A 10,290-nucleotide genomic window follows, 5' to 3' on the forward strand; every position below is an offset into this window, starting at 1 on the left:
CTGTTGGTCTCCCCGGCTCAACGAACTCCGTCCGGGTGATTACCACGTCCGGGTCGTCTGCTGGTGGAGCTGAGCCGGAGGCCTCCGGGTTAACCGAAGTTTCGGTCGTTGCCTTGGTAGTCGGGGCAGAGGCCTCAGGTGCCGTGTCTATTGGAGTGGTAGCTTCGGGGGCGGAGGCAGCTGGCGGCTCTTGAGCCGTCACCTCCGGTTCAGGTACGTCCGGCAATCCGGCTGACCTGGTCTTCTTTGCTCTTTTGGTGAGCTTTGCCTGGGCACTGAAAAGACAGAAGTGTTAGGCACACAAAGAGTAAGTACAGATAAAGATACTGTAAGATGATTGTTGTTACCCGGGTGCAGTCTTGAAGGCCGGCAGATTTGACTGCATGGAGTCACCCGAAGAGGGGGAGGTCTCCTGATAATGGGAGTCAGAAGAGTTGAGTGGCTGACGGATAACACCCGCCAACGGATGAAAAGGGTACAAGTGCGAAAAAACCTCAGTGCGACGCTTCCTTGTTGCGTCGGGTAACCCGGCGGAGAGATCGGTGTCCTTGTTGGTCCGGGTGTGACGCCGGCTTTCGTGAACCTCTCCCTTCAAAAGAAATTGAGGGTCTCGATGAGCTAAAGGATGTGAAAAGCTTACTTTCCGGGTTACCCTTCGGACTTTCAGCTGTGGCAAGGGCTCCGAGTCGGAGGAAAGTGACATTACCTCTTCAACCACCGGGTTACTGGCGCCGGTGTCATCCTGTCAATGAGCAAGTGTTGATAAGGCGGACAGCAACAACCACAAGTACAGCAAGAATTTAAAGGCTTAGGGGTTACCTCTGACTCGGAGCTGTCACTTAGTTGCATCAGCTCCGAAGCAGTAGGTCTGCTTCCTTTTTTGCGAGGGGCGGCTTTCTTGGCGACTTTCTTCGCCTTCCTGGCTTTCTTGGCCGCCTCATGGTCATACTTGACCCGCCAGAACTTGTCATCAGCCTGAAAAATACAATGGTGAATTCTTACAACGGTTCAGATGAAGGTTATATACAGAAAGGGATAATAAGTTAAAGTCAGCGGCTTACCGCTGGGGCTGGGTTGGTCTTGCAGAAGGGGGCTAACCCGGTCCTTCCACAGTCTGCCAGACTCTCGTTTAACAGAGCCTTGGTCTCTTCCTCAGCAACGTCTTCTGGAAGATCGTTGCGACTGTGCCTCTGAGGGTCATCCTTTCGCCCGGTGTACTCACACATTAAGCCGGGGCGGCGGCTCAATGGGATCACCCGCCATGAGATCCAGACCCGGACCAGGTCGATTCCGTTCAGACCATTGCCCAGGAGGGCCTTGATTTTATTGATAGTCGGAAGCAGAGGCTGGCGCTCCGCTGCAGTCAGCTTGTCCGACAGCGGGTGAGTCGGTTCTAGACGTGTGGGGCGAAAGCCGGGCAACGGGTTTTCGTCAGCCGGGGATGTATCTTGGCAGTAGAACCAAGTCATATTCCAGTCCTTGGGGTGGCTCGGCGGCTCTGCGTAAGGGAAAAGACAGTCCCTACGCCACTGGATGGAGATGCCACCTAACTCCAGACTTGGCCCGTTGGCGCACTCATTTTGGCGGTTTAAGTAAAACAGCTCTCGGAAGAGCAGCAGACTCGGCTCTTCTCCAAGGTACACTTCGCAAAAGACTTGGAAATTGCAGATGTTGGATATGGAGTTGGGTCCTATATCTTGAGGACGCAGGTCGAAGAAGTTGAGCACATCCCTAAAAAACTTTGAGCCGGGCGGTGCGAAGCCCCGGCTCATATGATCTGCGAAGATCACTACCTCCCCGTCCCTTGGCTATGGTCTCTCTTCCGATGGGTCAGGGGCACGGTAGGACATGATTTCCTTCTTAGGCAAATATCCGGACTTAACAAAATTGGCCAGGGTCTCGTTGGTGACGTTGGACCTCATCCAATTGCAAGTGATGGGAGCCTTGGGAGGCATGGTGAAAGTTGGTGGTCTATGACAAAAAGGAAAAATATCCGAGTTAATTATAAGCTGGAGATCTACAGTTCAAAGCTACGGTGGCGGCTTATGAAGGGGACTAATGGTATATATTCAGGTACAGCGGGTTGCTTAAGCCGCAGGGGCGTTCAGAATAAGTTGATTGTCTACGGCCTCATCACAGTTAAGCCGGAGGAATCTATGATGCATGGTTTTCTTTAAACCGGAGGATTCTACAGCGTGTGGTTTCTTTAACCCGGAATCGTAAGCCGTCGAGATTCAATGGTTGCAGTTTTTACTAAGTGTGGTAAAACAGGTTTCCCATATTGCAGTAACTTTTTTGGATCAAAATGGTCGGGTGAGATGAAAATTTTCTAGACCTAGAAACAGACGAGCGGATGTTCTTGAGCTAGAACGAAGCATATATATACAGTGGAAAGAGATCTACTGGCACTTGAAATGAGGCCTAAACAACTACCGCACCAGTTCTATAAAAGGTTAAAGATCAAACAAGGGCAGCACTACAAGAACTATTGAAGCTTGCGGACAATGGCGAAGAACATGGACGAGCTATTTAGAACCCTACCGCAGATCTGTTCTAGCAGGGCAGGAGAGACTCACCGGAGTTGGAGAAGAGCGGAGGCTGTCGCTGTTTATCTGGTCCGAATTAGGGTGATGCAGCGGCCAAGTTGACGAAGACCAGGGGCGCGACGGCGGCAGCAGTAGCAGAGCTCGGGCAGAGGAACGACGGCGCGAGGAGGAAGAAGAGAGCGTGAAAAGAGCCCGTCGGGCCGGCCTATTTATAAGGCAAGGTCATAAGTGGGCGCGAGATTTAAGGAGACCACGGCGTGGTTATCTCCCCCCCCACGACGCCTCGTTTTTCGGAATGATAGTAAAAGCAAAGATCCATTGCGGATCTGGCGGAGTAAAAAACGGACTTAATGGAGGATGACGTCACGGCGGATTATCCGGAGTCCAGAGGATGACGTCACTCCGGGTTATGTCCTTCATGTGAATAGTAAGCCGGAGATTTTTTCTGTCGGAAGAGTGGATGATTGACGTGAGCCGGCTCAAATCAATCTGGGGCCTAATGTTGAGGATATAGACCTTAGAGTCACCCGCCAGAAGGGGCCGGGTTACTCGCGTGGTCATTATCAGAAGCCCGGAGCCAAGTTTGAAGACGATGGGCCAGAGATGGGCTGAGACCCGGATACGGCTTAAAGCCCGTAGTTATAATCATTATTATAGTAGAACTTGTAGTATAAGGCAAGTATAGTTTAGAGTCCGAGCCGGACACTCTTATAAGCCGGCCGGGACTCTGAGGGCTGCTGGGCGTCAGCCTCCCTATATAAAGGGACGACCCGGCAGCGGTTTGGGGAGAGAGAAATCTGATCGAGAGCCGGGCATAGCTGTTTAGCTCCCAGGTAATCGTAACCCTAATCAATATCACCTCAAACTGGACGTAGGCTTTTACCTTCACCGCAAGGGGCCGAACCAGTATAAACCCTCGTGTTCCTTGTCCCGCATAACCCCTTCAAACTTTCTAGTTGCGGTGGCTCCACGACTAAGTCCTAGCTCGAGGACATCTGCCGTGACAATTCCACGACATTGACCTTCGTATGGGTTATCATCAGATTCGCATTCGTGAAGAAGATATTCCCAAGACAGCATTCAGAAAAAGCTTTGGTTCTAATGAATATACTGTCGTGTCTTTCGGCCTTGTCAATGCTCCTCCAGTGTTCTCTCGGATGATGAATTTCATCTTCAACCCCTATACCAATGAATTCGTCCTGGTGTATCTCGATGATATCTTGGTCTTCTCCAAGAATAAGCAGGATCATGCCAAACATTTGCGATTGGTGCTCGACAAGCTCAGAGAGTATCAATTCTATGCGAAGTTCTCCAAATGTGAGTTTTGGCTCGATGAAGTTCTTTTCCTTGGTCACATCATCTCTGCCAAGGGCATCGCTGTTAACCCCGAGAAGGTGTCCGCAATTGTGAATTGGGAACCTCCTCAAAATGTAAAGCAGCTCCGCAGTTTTCTTGGTCTTGCTAGCTATTGCCGAAGATTCGTTGAGAATTTCTCCAAGATTGCAAAGCCTCTTTCCAACCTCCTTCAGAAGCATGTGAAGTATGTCTGGTCTCCTGAGTGTGACGTTGCTTTCAACACTCTCAAAGAGAAACTTGTCACAGCTCCTGTCTTGACTCCTCCTGATGAATCCAAGCCATATGAAGTTTTCTGTGATGCTTCTCTCCAAGGTCTCGGTGCTGTGTTAATGCAAGAGAAGAAAGTTGTGGCCTATACCTCTCGTCAGTTGAAGCCCAACGAGAAGAACTACCCCACTCACGATCTTGAGTTGGCGGCAGTTGTCCATGCATTGATAACATGGAGACATCTCTTGTTGGGAAGACAAGTGGACATTTTCACTGATCACAAGAGTCTCAAGTACATCTTCACTCAGCCCAACCTCAACCTGAGGCAGACTCGATGGGTCGAAATGATTCAAGAGTACAATCCGAGTATTGAATATACTCCAGGCAAAGCAAATGTCATTGCAGATGCTTTAAGCAGGAAGGCTTATTGCAACAGCTTAATTCTCAAGCCTTTCCAACCGGGTCTTTGTGAAGCTTTCCGCAAGCTGAATCTCCAGGTTGTTCCTCAAGGCTTTCTTGCCAACCTCATAGTCTCTCCTACTTTGGAAGATCAAATTCGTGAGGCACAACTCCTTGATGCCATGGTGAAGAAGGTGAAACGTGGTATCGATAAGGGCCTTTCCAAATACAAGTGCTATCGCATTGATGACAGAGACACCTTATTCTTCGAGGACCGGATTGTGGTTCCTAAAGGTGATCTAAGGAAAGTCATAATGAACAAGGCGCACAATTCTCTTCTTTCCATTCATCCTGGAAGTACGAAGATGTATCATGACCTCAAGCAGTCGTATTGGTGGACTCGAATGAAGCGAGAGATTGCTCAATTCGTGAACGAATGTGATGTCTGTCGAAGAGTGAAAGCAGAACACCAACGACCAGCTGGTCTCCTCCAACCTCATGCTATCCCAGAATGGAAGTTTGATCATATCGAAATGGACTTCGTGACTGGTTTTCCAAAGTCCAAGCGCGGAAATGATGCTATCTTCGTTGTCATCGACAAGCTTTCTAAAGTGGCTCATTTCCTTCCAATCAAAGAATCCATAACAGCAGCTCAGCTGGCAGAGCTTTACACCTCCAGAATTGTCTCCTTGCACGGCATTCCACAATTGATTTCTTCAGATCGTGGAAGCATCTTCACCTCTAAGTTCTGGGACTCCTTCCAGAAGGCCATGGGCACAAACATTCGCTTCAGCACAGCTTTCCATCCTCAAACTAGTGGCCAGGTCAAGCGAGTCAATCAAATTCTTGAAGATATGCTCAGGGCTTGTGTCATTTCCTTTGGCATGAAATGGGAAGATTGTCTTCCATATGCTGAATTGTCCTACAACAACAGCTTCCAAGCGAGTTCGGGTAAGGCCCCATTCGAGATTCTCTATGGCAGAAAGTGCCGTACTCCTCTCAATTGGTCAGAGACTGGTGAACGCCAACTTCTTGGCAATGACTTAATCACTGAATCTGAAGAAATGTGTAAAGTCATCCGTGATAATCTCAAAGCCGCGCAATCGCGTCAGAAGAGTTACTATGATAGTAAGCACCGTGATTTGGCTTTCGAGATCGGAGACGATGTCTACCTCCGCGTCTCTCCAATGAAAGGCACTCGTCGCTTCGGTATCAAAGGGAAGCTTGCCCCTAGATACGTGGGTCCTTTCAAGATCATTGGCAAAAGAGGCGACCTCGCCTATCAACTTGAGCTTCCTTCGAACTTCGCGAACGTGCACGATGTGTTCCACGTGTCACAGCTCCGCAAATGCTTCAAGGCGCCTGAGCGCACTATCAACTTTGAAGAGATTGACCTCCAAGAAGATTTGTCTTATCATGAGCACCCCGTTGCTATTCTTGAAGAAACTGAGCGCAAGACTCGCAACAAGTCAATCAAATTCCTGAAAGTGAAGTGGTCGCACCATTCCAACCGGGAAGCCACCTGGGAACGCGAGGACCATCTCCGTTCCGAATATCCGGAGTTCTTTCAGTCCTAGATCTGGGGACGAGATACTCTCATAGTGGTGGAGTGTTGTAACACCCCGCATGTAACTTGCCATATTTGTAACTCCGACTCTTGCCATTTCCGGCTATGTGTTATGATTTTCCCTCCGAGGACGGGTTTTGTATTTTTCGTTTTGCATTTTGTTCATGTCATGCATTTTCATATCATGTCATCATGTGCATTGCATTTGCATACGTGTTTGTCTCATACATCCGAGCATTTTCCCCGTTGTCCGTTTTGCAATCCGGCGCTCCAATCTCCTCCGGCGCATCCCTCTAGTTTTCTTTCGTGTGCGGGTGCCAAACTTTCTCGGAATGGACCAAGGCTTGTCAAGTGGCCTTAATATACCACCCGGAGACCACCGGTCAAGTTTCGTTCCATTTGGAGGTCGTTTGGTACTCCAACGGTTAACCGGGCATCCGCAAAATCCATTTGAGTGTCCAGCAAAAACCCCCCTCAAAACCAGCCCAAAACCCACCAAACCCTTCCATGCTCTAGGTCGTTCGATCACGATCGTGTGGGCGAAAACCGCACCTCATTTGGAGTCTCCTAGCTCCCTCTACCTATTTATATGTGAGCATCCCAAAAACGAAATCGCAGTCTAACCCTAGCGTCTTCCACCTCGCGCCGCCGGACAACGTCCGCGCCGCCCACCGCAACCACTCCCGAGCCGCCCGAAATTCTTCCAAGTCCTCATTTTTTCACAGCATATGCTCATGTTCCTCAGTGCGTAACTCCTTGCATTTAGCTCCGATTCGCGTGTGTAATATGTCAACTTGTTCGTATCGTGATGCTCTTCATTTTGTTCAATTGCACCATGTTCATTAGAGGTCATATGGATGCCCAAATCTCTGTTGGAAGAGGGCTAGTTGCTGTTATTCTCTGGTTCTTGACAGAACTTGGAGATTTGTCATTTTTGTATCATTTATTCTGTGCATCTTATGAGTATGAGCTCTACATGTGTTTTGAAGTATGCCATGCCATCTTTCCAGTGGTGTAGACTATGTATTTTTGTGATCTCTGTGGTGACTAGCACAAGCATGCAAAGTAGGCCCCGTAATGTTTCTGATTTCATGGACAGTGATTTCTCTCAAGTCCTTGTCTGCTGTTATTTTGTTGTCATGTAAACTTGATGCTACAGAGAGATCCATGCATATTTTGAAGATGTTCAGTAAGGATCTTTTGTAGCTATAGTTGTAATTGATCCATTCCTGCAATTGTTTGCAATTATAGAGTGCCATAGTATGACTCAATCTTGCTCTACATTTGCTATAAAATATTTCTGGCAGATTCTTAACATGATATGCAATTTTGCCAAGCTTATTGTAGTTGATCCTTACATGCTATGCTTGTGTTCTTGCCATGGATAGCTTCATAAACATTCCGTCCTGCTGTAGGTGTGCTTGGTTTGTCATGCATTGCTCTGTAGTGAGTGCATCGAGCTCACAAAGAGGCCTACATATTATTATTTCTGCCATGCTCTGTTTTCTGCTAAGTCTGAAACCTGATAACGAAACTTGCTATGGTTACATGCTTACCATCATATCTTCTGGTCCTTTTTGGCTTATGGTCAGTAAGGGACTTTTGTCATGTGCATTTAGTAGAACACTACCATGCCTTTTCTTGCTATCTTAAGTTCCTGTAGCCTGTTGATTTCGTGCTCTGGACATTGCTACCTGATGCTGTTTTCTGCCATGTCCAGTTTTCCACCAAGTCTGTGAACCTGTTATCTTTTGCACTTTTGCCATGCTTGTTTGAGCTTGATATCTTGTGAACTAGCCGTAGCTCAGTGTTCATCTTTTGTCAAGCATCTCCTGTAGATTACTACCATGTGCTTTGTTGCTATGTTGGAGTCCTGTAGCATTGTTACTTGTTGCATTTTAAGTGCTATCATGCTGTTAATCGCAGATTCGTGTCATTCTTGTTTTGCTTGCCATTTGCAAACCGTGCATCCGTTTCCGGTGATCTTTATATCGATTTCGACCAAAATCATCTCATATTTCCAGTGGCATGCTTGGTTTGCCAAGTTACTGCCATGTTCATCATTTTCCTTCCGGAGCACGCACATGCATCGCATATCATATCTCGCATATCATACATGTTTTGCATCATGTTGCTTGTGCATTTCTCGTGATTGATTGTGGTTCCGTTTGTTTGTGCTCTTGTCTTGGGTAGAGCCGGGAGACGAGTTCGTGAACGAGGAACCTGTTGAGTACGCTTACGAGGATCAAGCTTTCGACAACTCTGAGAACCTTGCAGGCAAGATGACCACCCCTCGAAATCACTTCTATCTTTGCTTTGCTAGTTGTTCGCTCTATTGCCATGCTCCGCTACCTATCACTTGCCATATCATGTCACCCATTTTTTCCATGTCAGCCCCTAACCATCCTTTCCTAGCAAACCGTTGATTGGCTAAGTTACCGCTTTTGCTCAGCCCTTCTTATAGCGTTGCTAGTTGCAGGTGAAGTTGAAGTTTGTTCCATGTCGGAACATGGATATGTTGGGATATCTCAATATCTCTTATTTAACTAATGCATCTATATATTTGGTAAAGGGTGGAAGGCTCGGCCTTATGCCTGGTGTTTTGTTCCACTCTTGCCGCCCTAGCTACTGTTATACCGGGATTATGTTCCTTGAGTTTGCGTTCCTTACGCGGTCGGGTGATTTATGGGACCCCCTTGACAGTTCGACTTGGATAAAACTCCTCCAGCAAGGCCCAAACTTGGTTTTACCATTTGCCACCTAAGCCTTTTCCCCCGGGTTTTCGCGAGCCCGAGGGTCATCTTATTTTAAACCCCCGGACCAGTGCTCCTTCGAGTGCTGGCCCAAACCGAGCGATGTCCGGCGCCCCCTGGGCAACCAGGGTCTATGCCAACCCGACGTCTGGCTCATCCGTTGTGCCCTAAGAACGAGATATGTGCAGCTCCTATCGGGATTTGTCGGCACATTCGGGGGCTTTGCTGGTCTTGTTTTACCATTGTCGAGATGTCTTGTAAACCGGGATTCCGAGACTGATCGGGTCTTTCCGGGAGAAGGTTTATCCTTCGTTGACCGTGAGAGCTTATGATGGGCTATGTTGGGACACCCCTGCAGGGTAATATCTTTCGAAAGCCGTGCCCGCGGTTATGAGGCAGATGGGAATTTGTTAATGTCCGGTTGTAGATAACTTGTCACTTGACCCAATTAAAATACATCATCTGCGTGTGTAGCCGTGATGGTCTCCTCTCGGCGGAGTCCGGGAAGTGAACACGGTCTGAGTTATGTATGACGTAAGTAGGAGTTCAGGATCACTTCTTGGTCATTGCGAGATGACGACCGTTCCGTTGCTTCTCTTCTCGCTCTCTTTTGCGCAAGTTAGCCACCATATATGCTTATTGCCGCTGCAGCTCCACCTCATTACACCACCCTTTACTATAAGCTTAAATAGTCTTGATCTCGCAGGTGTGAGATTGCTGAGTCCCCGTGACTCACAGATTCTACCAAAACAGTTGCAGGTGCCGACGATGCCAGTGCCGATGATGGCGTCGATCTCAAGTGGGAGTTCGACGAGGAACGTGGTCGTTACTATGTGTCTTTTCCTGATGATCAGTAGTGGAGCCCAGTTGGGACGATCGGGGATCTAGCATTTGGGGTTGTCTTATTTTCATCTGGATTTTGACCGTAGTCGGTCTATATGATTGTATTTTGGATGATGTATGATATTTATTCATGTATTGTGTGAAGTGGCGATTGTAAGCCATCTCTTTATCCCATTCTTGTTCATTACATGGGATTGTGTGAAGATGACCCTTCTTGCGACAAAACCACTATGCGGTTATGCCTCTAAGTCGTGCCTCGACACGTGGGAGATATAGCCGCATCGTGGGCGTTACAGACGAGGGGAAAGCTTCAGCGCACCCCTACCTGGCGCGCCAAATGTCGGATTTCAGGTTCCGGCAAAACCCTTGAGGTTCGAACACTGGGGTGCGCACGAAGATCTCTCCCTACCTAGATCGCTCTCGCCAAATCGCAAGGCCTAGCTCGACGAACCCGCAGAAAGAGAGAGACAAGAGTTTATACTTGTTCAGGCCACCGATGTGGTGTAATACCCTACTCCAGTGTGGTGTGGTGGATTGCCTCTTGGGCTGAGGATGAGCAGTTACAAGGGATGAACAGCCTCGTGAGGAGAGGTGCTCTTGTGCTTGGTGAACTTGTGTG

General features: G+C 48.2%; 1 long non-coding RNA gene across 1 annotated transcript; it reads right to left on the minus strand.

Moving 5' to 3' along the window:
* Positions 1 to 347: 347 nt before the first annotated feature.
* On the minus strand, positions 348 to 897 carry LOC141020952 (uncharacterized). Its single transcript, XR_012180947.1, has 4 exons — positions 820 to 897; positions 707 to 742; positions 494 to 583; positions 348 to 412 (listed from the first exon to the last, which is right to left on the minus strand). It is a non-coding gene; the product is annotated as an uncharacterized lncRNA (long non-coding RNA).
* Positions 898 to 10,290: the final 9,393 nt, after the last annotated feature.

Source organism: Aegilops tauschii, chromosome 3, assembly GCF_002575655.3.
Source record: "Aegilops tauschii subsp. strangulata cultivar AL8/78 chromosome 3, Aet v6.0, whole genome shotgun sequence".
In the NCBI taxonomy this organism is placed as follows: domain Eukaryota; kingdom Viridiplantae; phylum Streptophyta; class Magnoliopsida; order Poales; family Poaceae; genus Aegilops; species Aegilops tauschii.